General features: G+C 42.9%; 1 protein-coding gene across 1 annotated transcript in view; it reads right to left on the minus strand.

Annotated features, from left to right (window-relative positions):
• Positions 1-25,375, minus strand: part of ephb3b (eph receptor B3b) — a 51,804-nt gene extending 26,429 nt beyond the window's left edge. The window contains exon 1 of the mRNA XM_085372158.1: positions 25,333-25,375. The gene's annotated coding sequence lies outside the window, so the exon portion shown is untranslated. The remainder of the gene's footprint in view (positions 1-25,332) is intronic.
• Between the last annotated feature and the right edge of the window lie 981 nt (positions 25,376-26,356).

The following is a 26,356-nucleotide window of genomic DNA, read 5'->3' on the forward strand; positions in this document are numbered from 1 at the left end:
CCCTTAAACAAAGCTCTCACTGCGAAACAGTTCCGCTTCCCACAGAACACGTGACACACAGACACACACTTGATAAGATATAGACACAGTTGTAAAACTCAAGATATACAACCCAACAGAATACTTGAATGGAGAGCAGGGGCAATAAATTTCGGTGTCACAAAAGAGGAGCTCTCGAGTGGAACAGAGGTCGGTAAACTTCAATAGGATTCGTTTTGCGTCAATACTTGAAGGCACTTCAGTTTAGAACATTCTTACACGTATCTATATGCCACACACGGGGGATTTCACACACAAAAACATCAACAAATGGCTCGCGCAAGTTGAAGTGGACAGAGATCTCCCCTGCAAAACCGTTTTTGCTCTCCACTTTCCACTTTCTTGTTTCTACTGGCAGAGATGGGAGCTTTGCGAGAGCGGGGAAGGAAGACTATAAATGTCGAGTCTTTTACTACCTGGCGCTCAAGGCATGATGTGCAGCCACCGTTATTATCTCAACCGCTGTGCTGTTCTACAAGATAGTGAAAGATGATGAAACGGTGCAGCCAGTGAGTGCTTGGTCATCAAATGAAGTTTGAGATTTTCCAAGTCTTTGCAGACTTCTTTTTTTTGGCTTGCTAACTAATTGTAAATAGGTCCTAGGTATAAGTACAATACTATAACTCAAGGATTTTTACCACACATCAAGCAACTGCTACATTCAGGCAAACAAAAAGAACTTCAAGCCCCTTGTGAATTATATCTAACTTTGTCCAAGTGTTATGCTCTTACAACGGGGAAGTCCCACTCATTTTCACCCCTGCAGACTTTGACTGAAAAAGGTCTAAAACTGTCACCATGAGCCAAATCAAAGCCTTTATCATAAGTGATTCCTTTTGCTTAGCGGGTTTGCAATATTCTCAATGTGTTTCCAGTGTTAAAGCAGGGAACTCATGAACGTGGTGTTTGCTAAGAGCTCCCTTTGTAACCAGATGTAGCCACATGTGAGCAACTGAGGGCCTGCTTGTGTTTTCTCAGAGAATGGGCCAGCACTCACTAGCTGCAGGACTTCCTGTGACTCATACTGTGACAGTGTGTGATTTGGGACCTGTTACTGACAGCCGTGCAGGTAGGTAAGCCGGTGAGGTGAAAATTATATATGTTTGCCACCTGGTACTTATTATTACAAGTTGGCCTTGTGTTTGATGCGCTCGCTTGTCATTAGAGCTGGCCTCGCTGAAAATGACAGCACGGCAAAACGCAAAGATGAACGGGGAGGGAAGGAATGGGATGCGGGGATGAAGCAGAAGGGACGTGACGTGAAAGAGAGATAGATATGCAAAGTGCAAACAGACACACCTGTCCAGCCTGACTCAGTGGTTGGGACAGCAGATGATTCGAGACCGCACACTCATCGCTGAAACCCTCCTTTCTCGCTGCATCTGCATTGTTTGATCTGGCCGGGGTTGTGTTTTGTGTGCGTGCATAACTGTGTGCTTGCAAGTCTGTGTCAGAGGACAATTGTATGTGTGTGTATTTGGTGCAAAGTCCTGCATTGTGCCCAAAGTGGAGCACCAATCCTGAGTCAATGGGCCAGAGCAAAAGTGGTGAATGACCCTGACCTAACCCGGCCGCTCCCTCTCTGTCAGTGTATGTGTGCCAGGATGTGTGTGTGTGTGTGTGTATGGGTGCCTGCCATGCTCTGTCCACTATATTGCTGTGATTTTAAATAACACACCTGGCATTACAAGCACATTGTAAGAATAAAGCCTGGACTGAAAGTCCAAGCATCTTAAAATTATCTAATACATGGACAAAAAAAATCTAATAAAGTGTGCAAAGCAGACTCGTACAGATAATAAAGGACAAGAAGGAGGCAGAAGGAACTAGATTATAGAGCGAAAGGTATTCTGTAAAGGAAACAAGCCCTGAAAGCTTAGAAGACTATAATGGCAGCACGACTTAAGGGCCCGAGTGAGACAAAAGAAAAATAAATGGAAAGAAAACCAGAAGGACAAGTCGGTTAAGAAAAAAAACAAATCTCAATTAGACTCTGAGATGATTTCTAAACACACTGAGTGCACTGGTTTGCCTTCTATGCATTTCATTTTACTCTTTCAAATCTTGTAAATTGAGATAGGGGAAAATTGAAGGGAGCAAACAAAGGAAATCAGGCAAACGAACATGCAAATTGGCTGCTGTAAATCACACACGTGGTGAGAGCGAGGCATCGATGGGTCACAAACAGAGAGGCACAAGGCTTCACTTTTCTCACACTTTCTCCTTTTTTCAATCTCTTTCTCAACCAACTCTCCCAGTTTGTTATGTTTCTTCTACTTGTCCCACTTTTCTCTCCTACTTCAACTAAAAAAAATTGTTTTTTTAAAATCTCCTTCTCTTTTCTCTGCCTTCGACGCCAATATCTGCAGCCGTGCTCCTGTGTTCTTGCTGCACAGTGATGTGACATGCGCTGTTCAGGGGGGTGTTTTTCAACCCCCTGTTGCTCACAAAGACTTTTCAATTAGCGAGTCACTGTTTGAGTAACCTAAGGATTGCTTTAGTAAAGTGTTATTTATGGTAGAGGTCAAATGCACCGGGGATTATCATAAAAACCATGGGGGGAAAAAAACGGCTGTGACATTTGTTTTCTCTGTGTCCTCTGACTGTGTGAGAAAAATTGTAGGAATACAAACAGGCTTGGAGAGATCGCACTCTGGCAAATAAATGCACACACACACACACACACACACACACACACGCACACACACATGCATACAGACACGCATGCAAAGCCAAACCCCTACACTCTAATCCTGTAATGACAGGGCAGGCCTAATAACAGGGGAGGGCACTGAAGCGTTCGTCCTTATGGCCGCATCCAACGTACGAGCACGCACACGCGCACACGCATACACAGAGTTACAAGCCTCTTAAAATATTTCTTTGTTCAAACAAGCAGACTTCTTAAAAGAAAGAAAAAAGAGAAGGAGAAGAGCAGGAAAAGAGAAGAAAGGCTATTATTGAGAGGGAGGAATGCGCAGTCGTTTTCAGGGTGAAGGCTGCAGGTCACAGGGAGCACACAGGTGAGTGATTTAGCTCAGGTCTTGCTTTGAGCTTCTGAGTGTGGATGTCTTTGGTATGTGTGATTCTTCAAAATTCAGACAGCAGTCACCAAACTAATATTTTTAATGAAATGTTCTTTTCCCACCTTGACAATCAAGCCGACTAAGTTCTCTGCTATTAGTGCAAAACAAAACGGCTTCACCTTAGAAATTACCACTAACTTGTGTGTTAATGAAACGTGACAAAAGCAAGATTTTGCGTCCAGGAAAACCCATAATAACATAAAAATAAACTCAACTCCAAACCCTAATGACTCCCTTCCCATAATCCTTTGCTCGGGGCTTCTTCAGTAGTTAATTATCTTCTCCCCACCTCTCCTCTGAGTTGCTTTTGTTGTTGTTTTTTTGTATCTTTTTTTTTTTGCAGTCGAAGAGACCAAGCACATGGCAACCTGGCATGGGGTAGCCACTCCATTAAAATACTATGCCGTCTGGTTGCCAAACACTTGAGCCTCTGTTTAGCCACTGAAACAGTGGAAAGTGTCAACACTGAGAGCGAGGACCCCACACTCAACTTATTAGCGCTATTAGCCTGATTGCTTTGTGCGGTGTCTTTGTTGGCTCCACTTTTGTCATCCAGTGCGAGGCTGAGGCAGAGAAAGAGGAAGCGGGGCAGGAAAAAAAGGAAAGCGGGAGGAGAGATGCTATTCAAATTCAAATCGTCCGAGCAGTCTTTTTTGCCTTTGTGCGAGGCCAGAGGGCGATGATTAGGAGAAGTCCCCTCCATTTTATAGCTAGACCTCCCCTTCAGCATCCCCACACCCCCACTCCCCCTGTGTGCACGCACACACACACACACACACACACACACACACACACACACACACACACACACACACACACACAGTCACGGTAATTGGTTGCTGCAACATGGACAAGCCAAGGAGTTGATTCCTCTGTGGAATTCCTGAAGGGACTCGCCTCCCATGACAACAACCCCCCCACCTCCCATTAGCACAAATACACACACAGACACACACACATACTTCATCCTACTACTGCAGTCAGTCATCACACAATGGCTGTCACAAAAGAGGTGTGTCCTGCCTGTATGCTAACAGGGAATGCTGCTGGAGCTTCATGAGTAAGTTGTCTTTACCTCTCTGTCGTTTTCTCTTATTTATTTATTAAATATAGTTTTTTCATCACTGGAAACGTCAAATTAAATTAAATCTTTGCTCTATGAATACGTGGCTGCGACCTTGCCCTCGGTTACCTTCCCTTCATCAAGGGATATCTCAAGGCTGAATACCTTTTTTGTGCATTGGGAGGGGGGGGGGTTGAACGTCTGTCTGCTTATCCCACCTTGTCTCCGGAGGCAATGTCTGTCAAGCATCTCTTACCTGTCGACACTTTTGTGATAAATAAACAAAAAACAAACAGCTTTTTTTTTCTTTTTGCTGTGAGATGCTTTTAGAGAGCAGAGCTGAGCAAAGTGGTTGAAATGGAAAAAGAAAGGGCTTTGATCGCAGCAAGGAGGATGCAAGCTAGCGAAGCTGAGCCAATACATAGGCCTATATGTGTGTGTGTGTGTGTGTGTGTGTGTGTGTGTGTGTGTGTGTGTGCGTGTGTGTGTGCCTGCTTCAAACTGAGGAGGGGTATAGCCTCATTCAGAAGTCTCATCTAGTTCCTGTCCTGTCAGTGGAACCGGCTTCTTTGTCTTAACCCACCCCCACCCCTCCTTCGCTGTCTTTCTCTCTCTCACTCACTCATTCCTTCTGTCCTTCTCTCATCTGTCTCCTTCCCTCTCTTCACCCCTCCCTCCCCCCTTTTACTTCTAATTACTAACCGCAGAGGATCTGACGAACAGGTAGCCCTCAGGGCAGCTGTCTACAAAACCAGGTGTGCCTTTACGGGTGGGAACACATGTTTGTCAGTACGTGTGCGTGTTTGAGTGAATAAGTGCATGTGTGTACATCGGGCCTTAGTTTGACTCACAGAATTTCTGTTTAGCTTACTGCATAGTTGTGTGGCATTCTGACTGAGTTAATTACTACACAACCCAGTTAACTGTTAATATAACTGGTTTTCTGGGAATGCTTGAAATCCCCCTCTCCTCACCTTAACCAACCCGAGCCTGAGACCCAGCACTCGCAGGAGCCGACACTGTGCCGTGGTTTTATTGGACGGCTCTGTGTTTTGCCTGCTTTTGAATAAGTCGCAGCACCTTCATCAGCAGTACTGACAACATAATACGTACCCACTCAAACACGCACATTCACAGTTGGGGGTGAGTCATTAGCGCTTGTTTTATTGGCTGACACAAGCACTTCGGATTGCCTTCAAAATCCAATGCTGCTAAGATTTAATGGAGGTCCTTCATAGTGAGTGTATCAGCATTTCATTAGGAGAGCGACCTCGGCTTTGTTACGGCGCCTCGACCTGATCAATTATTCTTTTTATTGTTCTGAAAATATGAGTAGTCACAATAAGATCACATATCACATTACTTGGCTTTGTAGCTTATGCTTACAACTTCCATTTCCCATACTGCTTTTGTTTCATAACATCCGCTTATTGCTTTCTTCCTCTCGCTCTGCCTTACCACTGAATATAAACACTGCCTAGTCATATTCATATACTACTGTATGGAGCAGTATATGAGCAGATACAAGCTTCCACAACACTGCAGAGGCAATAGCGCAGTTTTCAGGGTGTTTTTTATAGTGTTTTCACAGTGATGCATCCTGTGTGACACAAAACTTACTCGAATTCATCCCCTACTGAAATATTCCCGCGGAGGAGTCATTCCAGCCACTGTGGATTTACCACACGGAGATGTCTGGCCTTGTCTTTTGAAATCTGAATATAGCTCTCTGTGATTTTTCTTACTCATTATTGAAAAAAAAAGCATTACATCATGTACCATGCTCAGATCAGCTGAAACAGAACAGCACTTTTTACATTTACAGTTAAACTATCACGTACTTTGGCAAAAATGTCAAGAGGCAAATAGATAATTAAGGCTTCAGTAATGTTTTGTTGTAATCATCATTTTTAAGGTTTGGTGTAATATTTATCATTTACAACCTGCTCTGGAAAGGGCGTGTGCTTCGTTTGCAAATGATTACTTTAAGGGCATCAGGTCTGGCTTTGTTTAAAAACCAGCAGGAAATGGGCGCAAAACCAGATTTCTGTAGAAATGATTGGTGTTTACATCACCCAACATGGAAACTATTGCCTCAAACTTTGCCATAGATGAAGTATTTTTTTTGCTTACAGCCCTTCCTGGAAATTAATCGCCCCACTCTCCTTCTAGATTTTACAACATTTTAAATTTAACTCTAAGACTTTAAAAAAAATGCTGACAATTAACAGTGTTTAAGCAGAGCCCTCTAGTCCTGAATTAGATGGCTGAATTAATGCGAGCACTGGGTGAACTGCGCAGCGTGTGCCTCTGCGTGAGACGCTTAGATGCCATCATCAGATTTCCTGGCAAATGACTCAGCCGGCTGCAACTTAAAAATACAAGTTAGCGAGTAGCAGGTTTGCTTTTACCTCAAAGGCGTGCATATGGAAATGTGGCTCTCCTTATCAAACTCTGTGGGCATTTGGATGTGCGCTTTTCGTTGTTTTTATGCGAGTGAGGCCGCTGGAGCGGAGTAATTTGTCTTTTTGCATCTGCGTGGTTGTGTATGATGGAGTGATACCAGATATGCCAGATACAAAAGGGAGCAAAGGAGGGATGATCAGTGGAAAATTAAAGAGAAAAAAAGATGTGTATTGAATTCTTAGCACCTCCCAGTCCTCCACACAAAGTACAAAGAAAAGAACTACTGAACACTGTTTTATGTGAGATATGCAAAGGAGAATTAGGTGGAGTGAGGAAGCAGAATCGGAGGGAACACGGTGTGCTGCTTTGGGTGTGGCCGTTTTTGATTACAAAAAAATAACTCAATGCACATTCATTCATACTGGCATTGCTTAAAAGTCTTAATAGAATTCAGCAAAAATCAGACAGAGAGAATGAGGAAAGGAGGGAGGCAGGAGTCAGGGAAAACTGGGGGAGGGAAGGAGGGGGGAGAGAGGGATGGGAATGCAGAGAAAGGAAGAGATATTCAACGTACAGACAAAGCGAGGGGGTGCAAAGAGGAAAAAGATGGGAATGAAAGGCAAAGAGGGGCCAGTAAGGTAACAAAGGGGGTGGGGGGCGGACGGAGAGGAGAGGATGGAGAGCTGCTGCACGCTCTCTTGTATTCCCCACAGCCCCGGCACGTCTTTCTTTGCCACTGTGTCGCTGGCATGCTAACACGCTGTCGCCTTCAGAGACAGTATGTGACTGTGTGCATGTACACAACTGCAGTGTCTTCTGTATGTTTGTGTGCCTGCCTTGAGTGTCTGTGTTTAACATGCAGCCTGATGGGCTCATTGCCCTACTGCTGCCCAGGGAGCCATTGTCTAGTACTTTGCTGCTGTACTTCTCTGTTCTGCTCTCTCCTCCCTGGCCTTCCTCTGCTCCGCTGCCCTTTGCTAACCAAGGCATTCATTCATAACAGCTTGATAGCTGCCCTGGTATCAGTCTGTACAGATGATAGCAGCCCGGTTTCCGAAGCCAAATACCAAACAGCGATAGCAGCAACGTGCCCTTGGGGAATCTATGTGTGGATTTGAGGGGAAGCATTTCATTGGTGCAGAGCAGAGTGTTTGAAATACACCTGTATGAATGAATGTGCATTTGCTTGTATAGGTGGAAGCTGTTGATTATCTGACTGTCACGGGGGTGCTGGAAGCATAAACATACACAAGAGCGTGCACACATGCACACACCTTTTGTTCAATAGGAGATGGGCTATTGTGCTGCCTGTGCAGTCGGATTGTGTGCGAGCAGTTCCCTCACAGCTCTTAATAGCAGTTTTCAGGCAATTTTGTGTGTCAGCAGTGGCTGACTCAACAAACTCAAACACAGGGGAACACAAACCATACACTTACATAATACTAATGCATACACATTATCGGCAACACATACAAACAGAAAATGAGACATGTTATTAAGACTTATACACATGCACACAAATGCACACATACACACACACAAATCCTGTTTGTTCACTGGGGGTGTAGCCTAGAAAGAGCTGGAACCGGGCTTTGAATAAAAGCCGTGGCTTTTTGAATGGCTGAGCACCACAAGAAAAGGGCTTAGCAGCCAGCTTTGCCATTCTGTATCAACAGCCACTGAGTCTCTCTCACAAATACATGGCCTCTCTCTCTCTCACTAACTCTCTGACAGACACACAAGCACACACACACTGTGTCCCTCTATCGTTGTTTCTGTTAATACAGTCATTGCTAATGCAGTCATCTGCCAACGTATCAGGTCACCTTACACTGCACTTTCCTGCGCAGCATGTAGTGATTGTGTTGAATCTAATTAAAGATGGCTACTTCCTGTTACACCCGGAACAGCTGCCTGTGTGTCTGCAGTAAGGGGCAAAGCCCCAAAGCGGTTCGCATTTTCCACATGCCAGTGGCTTCCAATTACTTTAAAACAGTTTAAAAAACACTGCGGCGGTCGAAACCAACCGGCTTTTGAGGTTTGCTTGTTTCTTTTCTGCTTCTCCTCGGAAACTTTCGCAGACAGGATAAACAAAATAACAAAACCAAAATAGAGCCGGGGACTACCCTATTAGCAGGGATTTCCAGCTAGTCTACCCAAAGGCTGTCTTTCGGCTCATCGAGCACCCGCTGATGATTTATGAAGATGTTGCTAGATAATTATCAAGTCAGTTATCACCGCCAGTCATGTTAATTTGCCAGGTATGCCCTCATTTACCTGTGAATAAAAATGAAAATGGAAAAGATGAATAATGGCGAATGGGGAATTTTAAGAGATGAGTAATTATACCCTTTCATCCCTCACCACAACTTTTTTTTTGAAGGATGACGGAACCAGGTGACATGAAGACACTGGCTTGTGGGAGACTCTGTCATCAGTATGCGTACGTTTTGTTAAAGTTTACCAGGTAGCCCAGTCATTAGCCATTCAGGTCGAAGATACCAGAAACAAAAGAGAGGTTAGGGCAGTTAATGCCAGGAATGCAACCTGCCGGGTAAGGTCTCTGGAGACCAGTGACTGGCACAATCTCACACACACACCCTTTCTGTAACAACCACACAAATTCATAAACACAAAGATTGCACAAAAGTATGCGCTTTCTCTTCTCTCTTTTTCTTTGTACCCTCAAACACTAGCTTGGGAGTGGTTCCTTACGACAAAAAAAAACAAAAAATCAGGAAGCTCTAATGTATCACGCAGCACTGGAAATAAAAACAGAAACAATGACCCACATGCACTCACGCAAAGGATATACAACACTGGGCAAGGTAAACTGGGTAGGTCAGCTGCATTGTTTTGTCCCTTTTCTCCCCCTCACAAATCCTTTCTCTTCTTCCAGCTTTGTCTTTTTTTCCCATCACCATTCCCTCGTCTTTACACGTATCGCTGCCACTCTCTTTCTTTCTCATTCTTCCCTCCTGCTCCACCTGGTCTTGCAAAAATACACACAAGTGGCCAAAAACACCTCGAAATCTCTTATGTTACAGTCAGTAGATATTACAATCAAATAAAATGCTGGTAGCACAGAAGGCAGCGACTTCTTTGTAATTTGACCATTTTTTCAAGATAAGGCGGGCAGTCATTTTACGCACTTCTGCGAGACAGGCTTGGTTTGATAGATATCACAAACTAGCCAGTGTGAGAGCAATTCATGCTTCACCTTTGCAAAGCCGGGACGACGGCATTGCTCTCCTGCGTGAGACAACTGCATTCTGGACAATCTTTATCATATCACAACTGTTACTGATCTCTGATGGCAAACAACAGCAGACTTTTTGCTGAAAAGGCTTTACACATTTATTTCAGAATCCAGACTTTATGTCACTTTGGGAAGCTTGTGATAGTGGATATACATGTGTTTGTTTGTTTCTTGGCACCTATAACTTAGCATAAAAGGTAAAGGAGAGGGCGATTGTTATTATTTAAGGACATTCTTACAAATAGCTATCTGTGAGATTAGTCACATTCATATGTTTTGGGGTGGAAAGCTCTCTCTCTCTCTCTGTCTCTGTCTCCGTCTCACTCCCTCCCACCTTGCTGCCACTGAGATTCTTTCTGGCCCCTTATTCTTAATCGCCACTAAGTTAATTAATCTCACACTTGGCCACTGTAATAACTTGACTTGTTAGACCTCTTCCGCGCAAATGGACTTTGCCTCTTTAGCAGCTAGAAGCACCAGTAATGAGCCATCTGAAAAAACACGGCCGTGTTAGTGTTAATATCCGCTCAACCTTTCATAATGTTACAATTACATATTAGCCAAGCGTCCTCCTGTAAATATAGCAACAGAAAAAAAAGTTATATAACTGTAACTAACTAACTATATATCAAAGTCTGATGCCATGGAAATTTGCAGAAGGCTCAGAGTAGGAGAGCTGGTTTGACTCATACATGAAATATAATGACTTTTAATAATTTTATTTCATGTATGAGTCAAAGTATAATCAATAATCAAAGTATACGAAAATCTGTGACTTTAACCTTAAAACTAGTACAGACAAAGAACCTTAACATTTATATTGCAAGTAGTGTAAAATGTTGTTCTACTTCCACCACGATGTATTTGATTCAGATTCATATGTTTACTACTAGCAGCATTGTTTTATGACAAATCATAAAAGCGTATGTCCGATTATCTATAATACTAATAATCAAAAAGGATAGCTTAAGTTGAGTTAATAGGGTAGGAAAAGTTAAAGCCAGACTAAAACTTTTAGTATTTGCACTCCTTGTCCTCAGCCCCGCTCAGCATTATCTGGTCAATCTCATGGTCTGGGATTGTCGAGGTCCCAAACCTTATTACATATTAATGTATTTAACCTATTGAGGAACCACTCAATAGACAGTCAAAGCACAGAATCCTGGCGCTGGGCAATTAAAAGAAATTGAGGGATGGACAGACAGACTGCCATCCAAGGCTGTTGGGGTCCATATGGCGGGGGGCTTTCAGAGGCGCTCTTCAATTACATAAAGACCTGTGTGTATTGGCATGACACACAGAGGAGCCCAGACAGCAACACCAGAGAAAGAAGGAATAAATCATATTGCACTTAGTAACACACACACACACACACATTTATATGCATATACACTAGCGCAGAAAGAGACAGAATGGCAAATACAGAAGTCCCAAATTGCAGACACACAGAGCAGGTCAACAAAGGCACAACAAGATTTTGGATTCACTGTAACATGACAACAGAACCACTTGCATCAACACTCAAGCACCGTGACACACTACAAGCAAGCCCGACTGATCCCAAGCTTGCTTACGGCTCGTCTCCTCTTTCTTCTGAAAGCAGCTCCAATGCAAAAGAAAAAGACTGACTGTACATCAGGACAAGGAAGGTAAGGACACTAGCTAAAATAGGTATGTTCAAGGCAAGCTGAGCTTAAATGGTCTGGCTGAAGATGTGTAGATGACAAATGAGATATGTCAGGGGATGGAGAGCTTAGGGTTAAATACCTTTTCTAGCTTTTTTTCACCCCAATTTAAGATATTTTTCATTTTGTCATCTGCCTACCTTGCCCCCACCCCCTCTTCTCTTGGGATGTGTAGGAGGGACATGCACTACCCTAGCTAATGTATTATTCACCCTTCATTGATGTGTAACTAAGCCTGGCAGTTTGGAGGGAGCACGGTGTCACCAATTACCCCACACTACCACCACCTACACATACACACAGAAGCTCTAGTCACAAGGCCACCAGGAACCCATTTATTAATGTGCTGACACACAGCACACAGAGCTAGCACACACTGTTTTTCCTGTATCGAAAACATGGGTTTCAGTGTAACGTGCGTGTGCGTCACTGTGGTTTACTCATATTTTGGGAATGTGTCGCTGTTATGCGGCCTAAAATCAAAGTCGTTATAACTGACGTTGTTAACATTGAGGTGAGGACGTCTTTTGAGGTTAGGGTAAAGTTAGGGTAGCGGTATGGGTTATTGTTAAGGTTATTGTTAATTACCACATAATAAGGAGAGCAACAGATTAAATGAAATTATTACTTTTCCCTGTGCTTCTTTAAACACACAAATTTGTGAATGTAATTGCTTTCAGATGCACACGAACAACAGAAAGCTTGTTTCTCACCTGGGCTGTCCAAGTCAAGCAACAGTTAACTTTTTTCATAACTAACCCAAAAGTTTCCCTCACATTCCCACCTGCATTATTGTTATACTTATAACACAGCCTGTGGCAAAGCTAGCTAGTTAAAAAAATAACAATCCCACTGTTTATGCCTAAGCTCACCCATTAGCGCATGTGTTCGGCTGGGTTCAGTTCTGTTGTGGCCTTTGGCGATAAAATCTGAAGGGAATAAACAAGAACGAGGTAAAAGTTTGTTTTTCTCCACAACTGGAGACATGGGAAATGAGATGCACCAAAAATATCAGCTCGTTTCCATCCAGCTTGTGTGTGTTCCCTCTACCTTCAGCACAAATACACTTGGTGGTCCAAGTGAGCTAGGTGGGGTTGGTAGTGCTCCGACCGCAGGGTGTGAATCAGTCCTGACCTGATTAGTCATCATGCCTGACCCTGAACCAGCCAAAGAGGGAAGAATGCAAATGAATCTCCAGGACTGCTCGCCAGTAAATTTGACTTGGGACCAGTGTTTATGTGATGCAAACCACACCACACAAGGCCACAGTGGATGAGCCTGCTGACCCTGAACAGTGACTGTGCCATTAAAACCAAAGGGAAAAATGCTCGGGTGTTCGCCGAGTTAAAAGTAAGTAGTTAAAGTAATTGCACGATGGTGTTTAGAGAAGTGATGTCATGCCGTTGGCTTACTTTGATCAATAAAGCGATATAAAGTCAGCAGCGTGCTGTTTGCAACAACCCAAGACAATAATAATTAATAATGACAATTAATCTTGCCAGAGTTAAGCCCCTCTTTCCCTGAGCGTACTGGGAAAGTGTTACTATTTCACCAGCATGAAGCTTCTTGTTTTCTTTCGTCGGGTTCTCTTCTTGTCAAGGCTCAACACATCCAGAGTACTCTATTCTTGGGTTAATGAACAGGTGAGGAATTACTTAGACAGATGGAGAAGGAAATTGATTTTTTTAAGTGTCGCCTCATTATCCCATGTGGGGCACTTTATTCAGCACCACAGAAACACAACACCAGAAAACATGGGTTGTGTAACGTCAAGGTCGTATGGTTTGGTGTGTGCATAAACAAAATGGGGGTCAGCGGTTTGAAATTGTCTGGAAGCCTGGCCATTAGTGAGAGACTAATTAGGGGAGACCAAGTGGTTTCCAGTACCGGTCGAAGCCAAGATTCATAAATAAGTAAGTGCAGGGGCAGCTTGGGCGCTTAATTAACAAAGCGTGAAAAAAGGGCGTGAATCCCAAGAGGCACAAACCCAATCTGGTTGCAAGGACGGGCTATCGGCAGCAATCCTGTCTATCTTGGTGGCATTGATTGATAGCAAGCCAAATTGAATCCCCAATCATCACCACCCTTTTAGTTCCTGCACCCTGGGGGATTTACAGAGGCCAAATTTGGCACACAGGGTCATGCTTTTGAGTCCCCTTTTCTGACATCGGTGCCATAAACAGCGCAACCCCCCACCCGACAACCTTTCTCCTGTGTTCACTTGACCATACCCATCTGGCCAGAGGTTATCTGACCCCTGTGTGTGTGTTCTTGCTTACACTTTCATGTCTTTGCCAATTGTTTTCACACTCTTAAGCTGTTTGCCTTGGTATTTAAACCCCAGACACCTCCTGCAACTCACACTTAGAAACCCTCTGCCACCTAAAGCAACATATTAAGTTACAGCCAAGTGAGATGCTATTGTCTTTCTTTTTTCCTTTTTTTTGCAGTCGTTCTTTCTGTCCTAATCTTTTATATTGTTAAAGCTGACAGGCGAAGAACGTGTTTTGTGGAAGAAGGAAAAAAAGCAGTGTGTCACGAAAAGCGACAAGCTGTCATGTAAGCGTTAGGCTTTGAACCTTTTTTTTGTTTCTATTTTCTGTATATGGAACACCATTTGGTTTTTGTGACATACAGGACTGTTTCAGTCGGTGGAACGAGCAGAGGTGGTGTACATTCACCACACCTTTCCACTGTATCTTTCTCTCCCTACAGACAATGGGGGAAGTCATCTTGACAATCAAGACCTTATCACACAGTAGGCAACAACAATGGGTCTCCAAGTAGTAAATAGCAACTGTCTCCCAGCTGCTTACTGTCGCTGTTGGGATTTTGATATCACAAGGCCGTGAGATAACAGGCGGAGGAAAATAATACTGTAATTAGGGCCTACTGCAAGTGTGATAAGCTGCAGTCACAGAAGAGGTAACTGAAAAGGGGCAGAGGGAAGAACCACAGAAAAAAAAGCATGAAATAAAGAAAAAAGGGCTAAATAACAGTGTAACTCAGAGATCATGCCTTTAAGCTGAAAGGCCTTAAAACTTATGGTTTTATTCTCTAAATTGCTTAGAAGAAAGAAGACAAGCTGTATGGTAGGATAACAATGAACATGGAACAATCTAGAATATAAGTAAGGCTAAATAAAGTGTACAGGCCATCAATGCCAGTTTCAACCAGATGTTTAGAAACCTTCTGATGGATTAACAACCCGTCTACGGAGTTGTCGCCTTTTGCCCAGTGACAGCTGGGATAGGCATAAGCTCAACTGTGACCCTGAACTGGATAAGGGGAAGAAAATAGATGGATGGATGGATGGATGGATGGATGGATGGATGGATGGATGGAGCTTCTTCCCTTACATATTATTGACCTAATTTTTTTCATGTGTTTTTGACCCCCATTCTGATAATTTCAGTGAATGCATTTCGAAATTGTCGTACAATGCTTCGGTTGATTACTACTGGTCGTTTGCAACATTCATTAAAAAAATCACGAGCACGCCTGTTAAAGGCTGGTTCCTTCAAGTGGGACTATGTGCATGTGTTCAAGGTGCAGAGTTATTGAAAGGCACTAATGGGAAGCAGTGGATCTTCCCTGGTGTAATCTTCTACCTGAGAGGAAATACCATCGTGTAGTGAAAGCTTTGATGATAGGTTAGTGGCAGAATTCCAAATGATGGGATGATCTTTGTTGTGCTCAAATGGATCTCTCAGATACTACTCCTCCTCTGAAGCTCAGCTCGTCACACTCCTTCCTCCCGGTCTTCTGCTACCTACCTGTCCACTACCATCCTCGGCCATCCTCCCCCTCCCCAAACTCAGTTGAGGCGACCTTGGCTCCCAACAACCTCTGGTCTGCATAGTTGCTTCGCTCAACACCTTTTGAAATGAACTGGCAGCCCAATAAACAGAACTAAGTGGGTTTTGAAAATGAAAACCCTCTGAACCCTCTCTTCTGGCCTGCCTCTCCTTTCTCTGCATGGCCTTGTACACACACACACAAACTGCTTAAACTTTGAGGGGCTTGGAAAAAAAATTACAACCTTTCTGACTTTGACTCAGTGGGGGAGTGGAGCGTGGCGAGAGTTGGACTCATCAAACACATTGCTCCCCTAGCCAAGTTAGAGGCTCAAACTCCAGAGGAGTGTGGGCTAGTTTATGCATCATTGCTACCTTCTATCTGCTATTCCATTTCAGCATCAACAGAATCCACTGTGCTAAACTGTGATTCCCGCTAACGGTAAGATGAACGCTGAATATCGTGTATAATTTTTAGCTTAATTCTTTTTAATCCCTTCTCTTTAATTTAGTTCACATACATAAAGTACATACACAGCTGAACGCTCTCAAACTACATTTCTAGGAAACGAAAGAGAAAACGAAATGAGGAGTCTTTCAACTGTCTGGATGTTTCAAGCAGACCCTTTTTTTTACTCCCCTCAATCTCTGAGGTCCCCCGCTGCTCTGTTAGGACAGGAAGAAAGAGGCTGATCGATTGGGTCTGACAGAAATGAAATGAATGGAGCCACTCGATTGATTCATTAGCACAGGAGTGAATGAATGTAGATGTGGGCTCTGACCCTAAGAAGCAGGCGTAAGGATCAAGATTTTGTGGGATTTATGTGCACATGTGTGTCCAGCCGCGTGATTAAGAAACTCACCGCTCGTGTTTTCAATGTGTGTGTGTGTGTGTGTGTGAGAGAGAGAGAGAGAAAGGTCACAAGGGATTTCCATAAGGTGTAAGAGGGGAAGGGGAAGCTGTTTATGGCCTGACTTGGCACAGAGGGAGGGGGTCAGCCTATATTGTGTGGTGCTTTCATCTGGCTCATTGCAATTAGTGTTTCACAGCACTTGTCAAATCCCTTTTAAAGTCACAGTCGGCAAGCACCATGACAAACAGGCACGGTGGTACAAAGACACAGAAAAGTGTTTAAAATTGTCCCAAATTAGCAAACTTAGAAATAAACTTTCTTCTAACAGTGAAACACCAGCTTTGTGAGATGAGTGAAGCTGATATCAAAGCCACAGGGTGGCCTCTGTTTCCTTCTTATGCCACATCCACAGCAACAAGCATCGTTTATAGCTCTATGTCATCTACACTTCTACCAAGTGCAGAGGTGTTAGGACAATCTCAGTAACAACATGGCAGCAGCGACACCTCCACATTTGCAAGATTGCCCTGAAATGTTTATTTTTATAACAGTCACTGAGGCTTGTTTGTTCGTTTGATTCTTTTATTTATTTATTTATTTTACATTTGCTTCAGCATCCTCTATATGTTGTACTCATTGTATGGCATATTTCAACTTTCATCTCCATTTGATTTTGCAGTGATATCAGTTTGCAGGACTTACTCACAGATAATACGTGGATGCAATGAAATCAGTTCCTGTGTGCAATACAAGATTAAACCAATTAAGCTCGTCTTACTGTGAGAAAAAAAGAAACCGGAATAAACAAGTTTCTTTAACAGTGAAACACCAACTTTGTGAGATGACTGAAGCTGATATCAAAACCACAGGGTGGCCTCTGGTTCAGCAACAAACATCACTTTATAGCCATATGTGATCTACACTTCTACCAAATGGGCAGGTGTTAGGGCAATCTGAGTAACAACACGCCAAAAGTGACGCCTCTACATTTGTAAGATTGCCCTCATGAAACGTTTACTTTTATAACAGTCGTTGTGGCTTTTTTTTTTTACCTTTTCTTCAGCGTCCTCTAAATATTGCACTCACTTGGAACATAAAAGTCACGGTGTCACTGAAACTCTGTTTCACTGTGAGCCGAGGTTAAGTAAATGCTCCCCACAGCCGGCAGTGTCTGAAGGGAAGCTGCAGTGTGGAACTGTGGAGATTATGTAAAAATACGGACATCGGGTCACATGTTATTGCTGCTTCTGTCACCCAAATGTGTTGGTTTCACCCACCCTGTGCGAGCCGTGCTGGAGAGCGTGTTTAAGATGTTCAGAGTGAATTGGATGAGCTGTTGATAAGAGAGCAGGGGTCTAGTTAAACCCGCCGCCATTCTCCAGAAGACGAGAGAAAAAAAGGGGAGAAATATTTAATAGAGGTGGGGAGTCTTCCTGGGTCTTCTGAAGTGTAGATGAAGTGTGGGCGGTTAGTGTTTTTGACACCCAGGATGAGAAGTGGGGCACAATAAGTTGTAATAGAGTTCTACTGCAACACTGTACTCAGTGTGAGCAGGAGCACTCCTGCGCAGACCTCTTACCAAGTAAAATATACACTCCTGTTCTCACACATGCATTATGGTTAATTACAGTGGACATTTGAGCCCATCACATCAGTTCTGACTACAGCTGTTCCTTTGAAGCAGTGCCTATCATCACACATAGGCTTGCTCAGGATGGCTATTTGAAAATTAGCAAAAGCTGTTTCCCTGCTCTTGAAAAGGAATAAGGGCCTGGAGCTAGGCTGTCTGCCACAAAATGTCTTACCATTAACCACCCAGCTATGGTTAAACTCAACAAAGAAATCTCCCTCCCCGCTTCCTGCATCTCTGTTTCCTTCTTACATTTAACAAGGCCAGCAAAGGCTGAAACCAGGTAATGTGGCCTTTATTCCCCCTGAAGGCACGCTGTTTTACAGCTGTGTCCACTCTCCCGACAGATGTAACTAGCCATTTTCAAAGACAAATATCAAAGATCTCTTTTCTGCTCCATTGGCAAAAATTTGTTACAAGAGCCTGTAGCTCGTAAAGAAATGGTAGGAGGATGCCCTGAGGTGGATCAAACTGCTGCGAGGAGAAGTCCGCTCCTTTAAACTCCACCTTTCAAACCTCCCGCTGACCCGGTCTTTTTCGACTCTCTGAGAGGCAAGAGGCACGTTAGCTTTTCATGTTTACTATTTGTCGTCTCTCATAAGCAGACTGAGTCTTAAATGCAAACACCACTAATCTACAGATTAGCCATATGGGACAAAATGGAGTCATGCACACATCAGTCACCCACTGTGCCCTAAATCTGCTCTGCTTGTGAGTTTTTACATGTGAGCCTTAGAAAAGTTGCCAAAGTTTCTTTACAAATATGCACATCCTCTTTTATGATATACTTTGTTTTCCCCACTGGAATAGGACAAGCTCTGGGCTTTGATTGTTCAGCTACTGAACAAGACTAGCCTTAGGCAGAGAGCCCCACATCAAAATCATACAAAAAGACCCCCTCATGACCTCTCGATAGGGATCACACAATGTGGGCTGAGCGTGGGTGGAAAGCACAGCAGATACTAACTCACCTATAATATGAACATTCTGACACATGGTCATTTGAGTAGCAGACAGAGCCTATAAAATGTCATCTCAGAAAGCCATTATTATTATTAAGTTAACGTTTTTCTAACAGTATTCAAGTCATTATCATAAGTCAGTTAAACACAGCGGGGGGAATATCCCACTCATGTGCTTCCTCATCTGATTTATAGGGTTTTCTCTGTACTGCTGCAGAGTCAAAGCACCTTGAGAAAACTGTTGTTGTGATTTGGCGCTTTAGTTTTATATATTTAAAACTGAACCAATGAATCAACCATCAGCTTACACATTAAAGGGTTAATATGCAGGGAGTTTGCAGGACAAAAGTCATCAGGTTATATAAAAGTTTGAAATAATATAAATATAGTAGAGATCTTATTTTTAATGTTTGACAGTTGTTTTTAAAAACTAGGTTCTCATTCAAAAAAATATCAGCATTGCTGGACGTTGAGCTTGAGTGCCTCCATCTCTCAATGCAGTCAAAACATTTCTTAAAAAACAAAAAAGTTAGTTGAGACTGCACACATGGACAAACTGTACCTCCAGCAGTGCACACACAGACCCTCCCCAACCCCTGTAATCTCCCAAATACACTCCTCTCGCTTAGATCAACAGCCCATCTTGCCCCTCGCCCATAAGTGAAAAATCTCTCCTTGCTCTCCTTTTCGTTCCCTGTGTCTGTGTGTGTGTCTCTTTTCCTTTCTCTCGTGTTCTGCTTGGCTAAATATAGACAGCAGCAGTGTGTCTGTGTGGTGGGCTGGCCCAGACACATTCACCCTCCCCTGCTTGCTCTCCACACTGAGTGTCAAAGACCTGCCATCCCACAAGGCCACTCTGTTGGAGACCAGGAAAGACTGCGCACACAGTGCCATATGCAAGGAAATCCATACACAAAAACTGTGCGCACACATTTTGTTTGGCATAAAAAAAAGATCTGGAACAACCTCTTGTAAAACTACCATCAATTCTGAATACTTACAAGTGCTTGTTTACATTAACGTAACAACAAGTCCTCACGGCAGTAATGTGAGAAGGATAAACCCAGTTAAACATCATACACGCCGTTTATTCGTGTGATTATATTCGTCATGGTTTCTGTGCGGTAAAATATTTTACGTGCTTTACTTCACTTAATAGTGCATGTGTCTATATAACATTCTTGTAATCACAAGAATGTTATATAAACTCGACTAATGGCACTGTCATTCATTAACAGTGCCGTGTACATGTCCAATATAAATATTTGGTGAATCTGAGGTGGATATAAACATAGTCGCTGATATGATAAACACTGCTTAGTGGGATTATTGTAACTATATTTTAAGGCAAAGTAGTCACAACCTAGAGAAACTATTATATTTCTGTAATTGTTTTACTTATATGTCTGAAATGGTAAAGTTTTGTTGAAGCTGAAGCTAAGCTGCTGCCTGCCTCCATGTTCTAAAGCCCTAAGCAAACAAAGGAAAATTTACTTGGTCACACTCTGATGTGTCACATTGAGGTTCATATTCATTAATTGTTCTTCACTGTAGTTCCTCAGAAAAAAATATCCTGTTTTGACTATATCCCTATTTGCATCCTTGCTGCCTTATTTTGACTAGTAATCCTCGTTCATTCACTTCCTGGTGTATGAAGGCTCATGCAGGCCTGACATGGCTGCCGCTTGTCTGCATGTGAAATTCCAGCTCGGTGAATCTTTCCATGCCGCCGTCAGAGCCATGAACCGTCCTTCGGTGTGCATGAGTGCTCCTGTAGGCCCGCTGCATCTGTAAAGTCTGTCAGCTCTGTTGCCCTCTGGGTTGCTGATCCAAATCCAACCCCACACCCTGAAAACCACCAGACTGCTCCCCTGTACCATCATATCCCAACTCCCTACATGTCGTCATCCACGCGCCATTTCTTCCCAAGCGCCTGAACCTATGTCAGAATGCATCTGTTCAACGCGGCTCCAGCCTAGCATACGACCTGCAGACGGTCTGGGATCCCTGTTGGCTGATTGACTGGCACAACTGCCTCTTATGACTTTATCATTTCTTTTGTTTGTTGTTCAAAACATTGAAAAAATGTAAATAGGATGAGATCATCATGCCGTGCAGCATGCAATTCTGAAGAGAACATTACCAATGAGAGACAGAGCCCCAAAATAATAGATAGATAGATAGATAGATAGATAGATAGATAGATAGATAGATAGATAGATAGATAGATAGATAGATAGATAGATTACAATAACAATAATAATAAATTATATATTTAATGTATACTTATATATAATAAATTATAATTATTATTATTAGTACTAATAGTAGTAGCAATAGCACTGCTACTATTTGAATTGCATTTTGGAGTATATTTCACAACATACAGTCTTCCTTCATCGGGCCAATTGATTCAGGACATATCGACAATTATCCTTATGCGTTGTTTATTACCTTTAGCCAGTGTTCCGAATCAAATCTGAATCTGTGGTTTTGAAAGGCTGAGCAAGGGCGAATGGCTAGATCAATAAGACCGCATTAATGGAGACTTTACGCATTCCCTGTGTTGAGGGTGTCCATCTGTGCGTCTGTGTTTTATTCATCTTATATATCTTTCATAATCGCATTAAGATAGATAGATCGTGTCCCCTTGTAGAATGATTGATTAGCAGAACTGACGCTTTTATTTTGCAAATTCACTTTCACGCCTCTTTAGCGCCACATCCACTTAGCCCTTCAATGGTCTCTGTGATAGGCACCATAGGGTCACTAATATATCCTTTTGTTACTTCAATAGTGACCTTAAACAGATTTGTTCAGTAAATTTGCTTTTGAATGTTATGTAGACGAGCTCCGGAGGAAAAGTTTGACTTAGCTGCTTCACTGGGAGTCCCGCTCAGGCCACACAGACTGACCCTGCGCCCTTAAATAAAGCCCGGTGTATGTAGGCCTTGGGACAGCTGGTCCCGGCCAGAATGGCCCAATTACTCTCTTTATTACGAAGGTTAGTTGCGTTTCAGCAAGATGTGGTCACCTGAAATCTGTACACGGGTAAAGTGAGAAATATCAATCAAGCAGTCACATGACCAAAGGAGGAGAAAGAAATCAAGTTCGATAAGACTCGAGCGTTTACAGTGTGGACAGAGTTTACGCATATTTTTTATGCATGCGTTGTTAATATATTAATCACCACCTGGAAATGATAATTAAATATATATATACATAAAAAATGTTTATGAGGACTAGGGGGACTCCCCTGCTGGAAAAAAAGAGCGAGAATAAATCACGGGAGAGAGTTTGATGAGAAATGTGCCAACTGCAAACAGGCACAGGAAAGCTCCCGTGGAGGTGTGATCTCACCCACATAAAAACATAAACATGTGCGCTACAAAGCCCTTGCTTGTGCGTAATCAGTCGTCGAAACACACAGCCATAAATAGAAAAAAAAAGACTGGGGAACTCTCTGTCGCTGTTTATGTGGCTTCAGCTAACAATACAAAACGGTTTAAATTGAGTAAAAATTTAGTTCCAGTGGGTCCAGTGTTTGAGTTTAGAGAAAAATATAATAAGAAAGAATAAGAAAAATCTGGCCTGCTCTTAAGACACTTGTACAGTATTAGCGGGGTGTTTTGCCTGTCCCGAATATCACCAGGAAGCCCGTTCATACTTTTTTGTGCCTTCGTTCTCCCAAAACATCTGCGCACTAAATAGCACAATTATCGACGCAATTTGTCTCCTCAGCACACTGCTAAGCACCCCAAAGTTCAAGGCCACGGTAGCATCCGCCGAGGACGACCCAAAACGCCAGGGCATCAATCAACCCCGACATAAACACAGGTTAATGGTTTCATCTCTTATTTAACTGAGATACAATTAAGACACTTAACCCATCTGAGTAGTCCAACCCATAACAAAGATTACATAAAATTCAATAGCATAAACAACTCTTATGTTAAGGTTTCGTGTACAGCCACATTAAGAAAATTACCAAAAGTATCAAATCCAGCAAGAAAACAACCGTCATGCTTTTACGTGCCTGATGTGCGCCACATCAAACACCCAATCAGTTAAATGAGGTATGCTGAATGAGGAGTCAAATTAATGTTTTGCGCTGATGTTGCCACGGAGAACTCAGAAACCCTGGGTTTAACTGTCCCATAATTACACGATTACAAATAAACTGAATTTATACTGTTGAAGACCTTGGGAGTGACTTTTATCCTACATGGCTTTTTAAAATATCAAATGTAAAACCAAAGGGTCAAAAAGAAAACATGAAATAATTAACAGCCTTTTCCGCGGGCAGTGTGACCCCGGGACCGGAGAGGCGCACAGTGAGCCTGGGCAAACGTCCCCCCACCGGGCCGCTTGTTGCTCCCTAACTCGCCATAAACCCATATATCCCAGAAAGAAGTCCTAGCAGCAGCCATAAATCATCCGGCTGTATTACAAGCTTAGGTAAACCCCCAGCCAGGTCAGTAGAGCAGAGTTTATGGCATCACTTAGGTAGGGAATAGATTGTTCTAACAAAATACATCAACTTCAAGCAGTGCGAAGGAAAACTTTCTGCTTTTGTTAAGGCCAAGCCCTCTCTCACTCTGTCTCCCTTTCCCGGCTCACTCCCGGTGTCTACCTCTTTACCCCACAACTTTTGCACGACAGGAATCCACCCATCCATTCAAAGCCATATGTTTTAAGTCAGTGGTTCCTCACTGGGGTCCGGTGAGGTACAGGGGCCACTAAGTGGCATTCAAGGTTCCTTAGAAGAAGAAAAAAAAAGATATTTGGGACTTTTTTAAAGATTTGGAAATAGATATTAGAATTTGATTATTCTAATAAAAGATTTTCATTGAAAATATTTCTTTTTTAAAAAAAATCACAGCCTACTTTGGTCTTCTTTTGTGTAGAATTAATTAAATAAATGAATAAAACCAAACAAAATACATCTTAACCGGTAACCATAGTGTTACTAAAGTCACTCTTATTAACTGAGTTTTGACTCTAGGTCCTGACCGAGCAAATATTACTACGTGGAAATCAGAATAATTGGTTGTGAAGAGTTTAAGAAAGTGTGGGATATAAGAATTTCTTAAATTGCGGACAACATGGATTGAGAGCCATCTCAGAGGCTGTAAAACAATCTTCATTTAGAGTAATTTGTGTTTGTATTAGCTTAGCAGACAAAGCGACTTTCCACTGCAGTTAAATAAATAAATAAAAAAAATTAAACTCTTTTTTCCGTGCAGCCTGCTGTCAGTTTTTTTTTTAAATCAAAGGCCCTGTGTATCTACAGCAGGCTAGTTTATTCATAGTGTAAATCTGGTGCGCCACTTGTATTTCAAACAATCGGTGACAAATCGGCAGAAAGTAAAATGTACCTTGGGGAAAAAATATCCATCAGCAACAACCTTTTCTCAGTTTCTGAGAGTGAAAAAACAAAAACTTCAGACGTTATGTGGACAGGTGGAGAAATAAGCTGAGATCGAGACGCGTTTGCTGAGCCAGTGGCCCACTGTCCTACTTTCCTACTGGCATCACAAGCCAACCGGGAGCCTCGCCTGGGCTCCGACATTCATACTCTCAAGCTTTAGGCCTCTTTCAACCTTATTTCGACTAGTCCATTTTTTTAAATTCCCAAACATCGCAGAGTGAAACAAAGTACGGGGAAGACGTAATAGAAGAGCGGGGCAGTCGTTTACATCGCTGGGAAAAACGACAGATGGAATTTCTCATTGATTTTACGCACTGCAAACATCCACACAGAGCTAAGACAGATGAGCTGTCAGAGGAAACTGATAAAAATATATAACTGAGGATTACCAAATTCATATCACGTTAATAAAAAACAATAAATAAAATAAAAACATCTGATAAAACTAAAATAATAATTACTGTACAGATGAGAGAAGAGACAACTCATCAGTTATAAAAATGACTTTACCAAATCACACGTCGCGTTTCAGATATTTCAGATTAATAAAAAAAAATATTCAAAATGTGGGTTATGATTCAATCCCCTCGCCTTCTTTTGAAGGGCACATAAATATACGCATAGTCCAGATGTCAGAAGGCCACACACCGAAGCAATCCCTTAAAATGCACGCAGTTGACCTGGGGAAAGTGCTGTGTGTGTGTGCGTGGGGGGAAAGCCGCGACTCCCCAGTGAGATACAGTGTGGAGCTAATGTCCTTAAATGACAAAGAAAGCACTGGCAGCCCTCACAATCCTGTGCTCCAAAAAAGAATACACAACGATCATTGAAATGGATGAGCTTTCGTGGACGCACAACAATTGAATCCTGTAAAGTCAGTAATTTCATTAGAGATGCTTAAAAAAGAAAGAACGAAATCAGCCACGGCTGGTCACTTCCAAAATGAAATTAATTCGGGGGGTAGAAATGGAATCATCATTTTTTGGGTACGGCTACATGAGCTTTAGGGTGCAGTGCCCAGCCTTTAAGAGGCACGGGTGCGGACTCGCTTGGTGTGGAGAAATATTAGGCTTCAGGAAAGCTGCAACATGAAACCTCTAGAACAGTTAAAATTTCTTACCTTCCACGGCAGACACCACAGGCAGCAAGAGGCTGCATAAAAGCAGAAAGTAATCCATTGTCATAAAGCGGTCAGGTCGGACATGTAAATAGACCCACGGCAGAGAGAGTGAGGAAGGAATACAATCCTGGGTGATCCGACGCTCCACGCACCCAGTCCCGTCCCGGTCCCCGCTGTGTCAAACCTCCAGGACCAGAGTTACCTCCATTCACCAAAACACATAGAGGTGAGAGTTCAAATCAAATATCGCCTTTGATATAAAATATTTCAACCCTTCTCCCCTTTTCAGTGATTTCCAAAGTGCCTTATTAAACCAGGGAAAAGACTACAGGCGCAAGTCTCACGGTCCCTTCCCCTCGCATTGAGCGAATGCACTGAAAACAGGTAGTCCAGCCCGTGGTCACCATCCGGAGAATATTTCCAGCAGCGTTTGGATGATACTCGGTAACAAAAAAGAAAGAAAAAATGGAAATGCCAACCTTCTCCGAGAGATCCAAGCACTTTCTCTATAGTCAGAGCAGAGGCAGAGATAGCGGCAGTGCTGTCAGGATCATGCTGTATAGTCCCATACGTGCACGCTCACGTGCGTCAAGTGGTATTCCTATAAGGAGAGAGCCGCGGTTTATAGATATTTATTCCCTGAGCGAATTTATCGGCTTTGGCTGCCGCGTAAACCGTCTTGTTTCGCTCGGCTTGTGCACTGGAATGAAGCACAAGGCGGTGGATGAATAAGGAGAGGAGAGAGAGGGAGAGAGCGAGCGAGCGAGCGAGAGAGAGACCTGGGGGGGGGGGGACCAAGAGGAGGGGTTACGGCTGAAGCAGCTGCACTGAAAAACTGTACCATGACAATCATTTACTTTCCACATTTATTCTAAAATAAAAATCTGTGTCTGCTCCAAATAAGAATGCATCGCTACATTTTTCTGCACTTATCTCCGGAGCAGCCTTTGTTTGTGCCACATCCACAATAAAGCAAACACAGGAGACGGTTTCTCTGCTTCTCTGCCAGATGTTTAACTGTGTA

This window comes from Diplotaxodon limnothrissa, linkage group LG15 (assembly GCF_057381915.1).
Source record: "Diplotaxodon limnothrissa isolate DT_005_m linkage group LG15, D_limnothrissa_male_GT1.1, whole genome shotgun sequence".
In the NCBI taxonomy this organism is placed as follows: Eukaryota; Metazoa; Chordata; class Actinopteri; order Cichliformes; family Cichlidae; genus Diplotaxodon; species Diplotaxodon limnothrissa.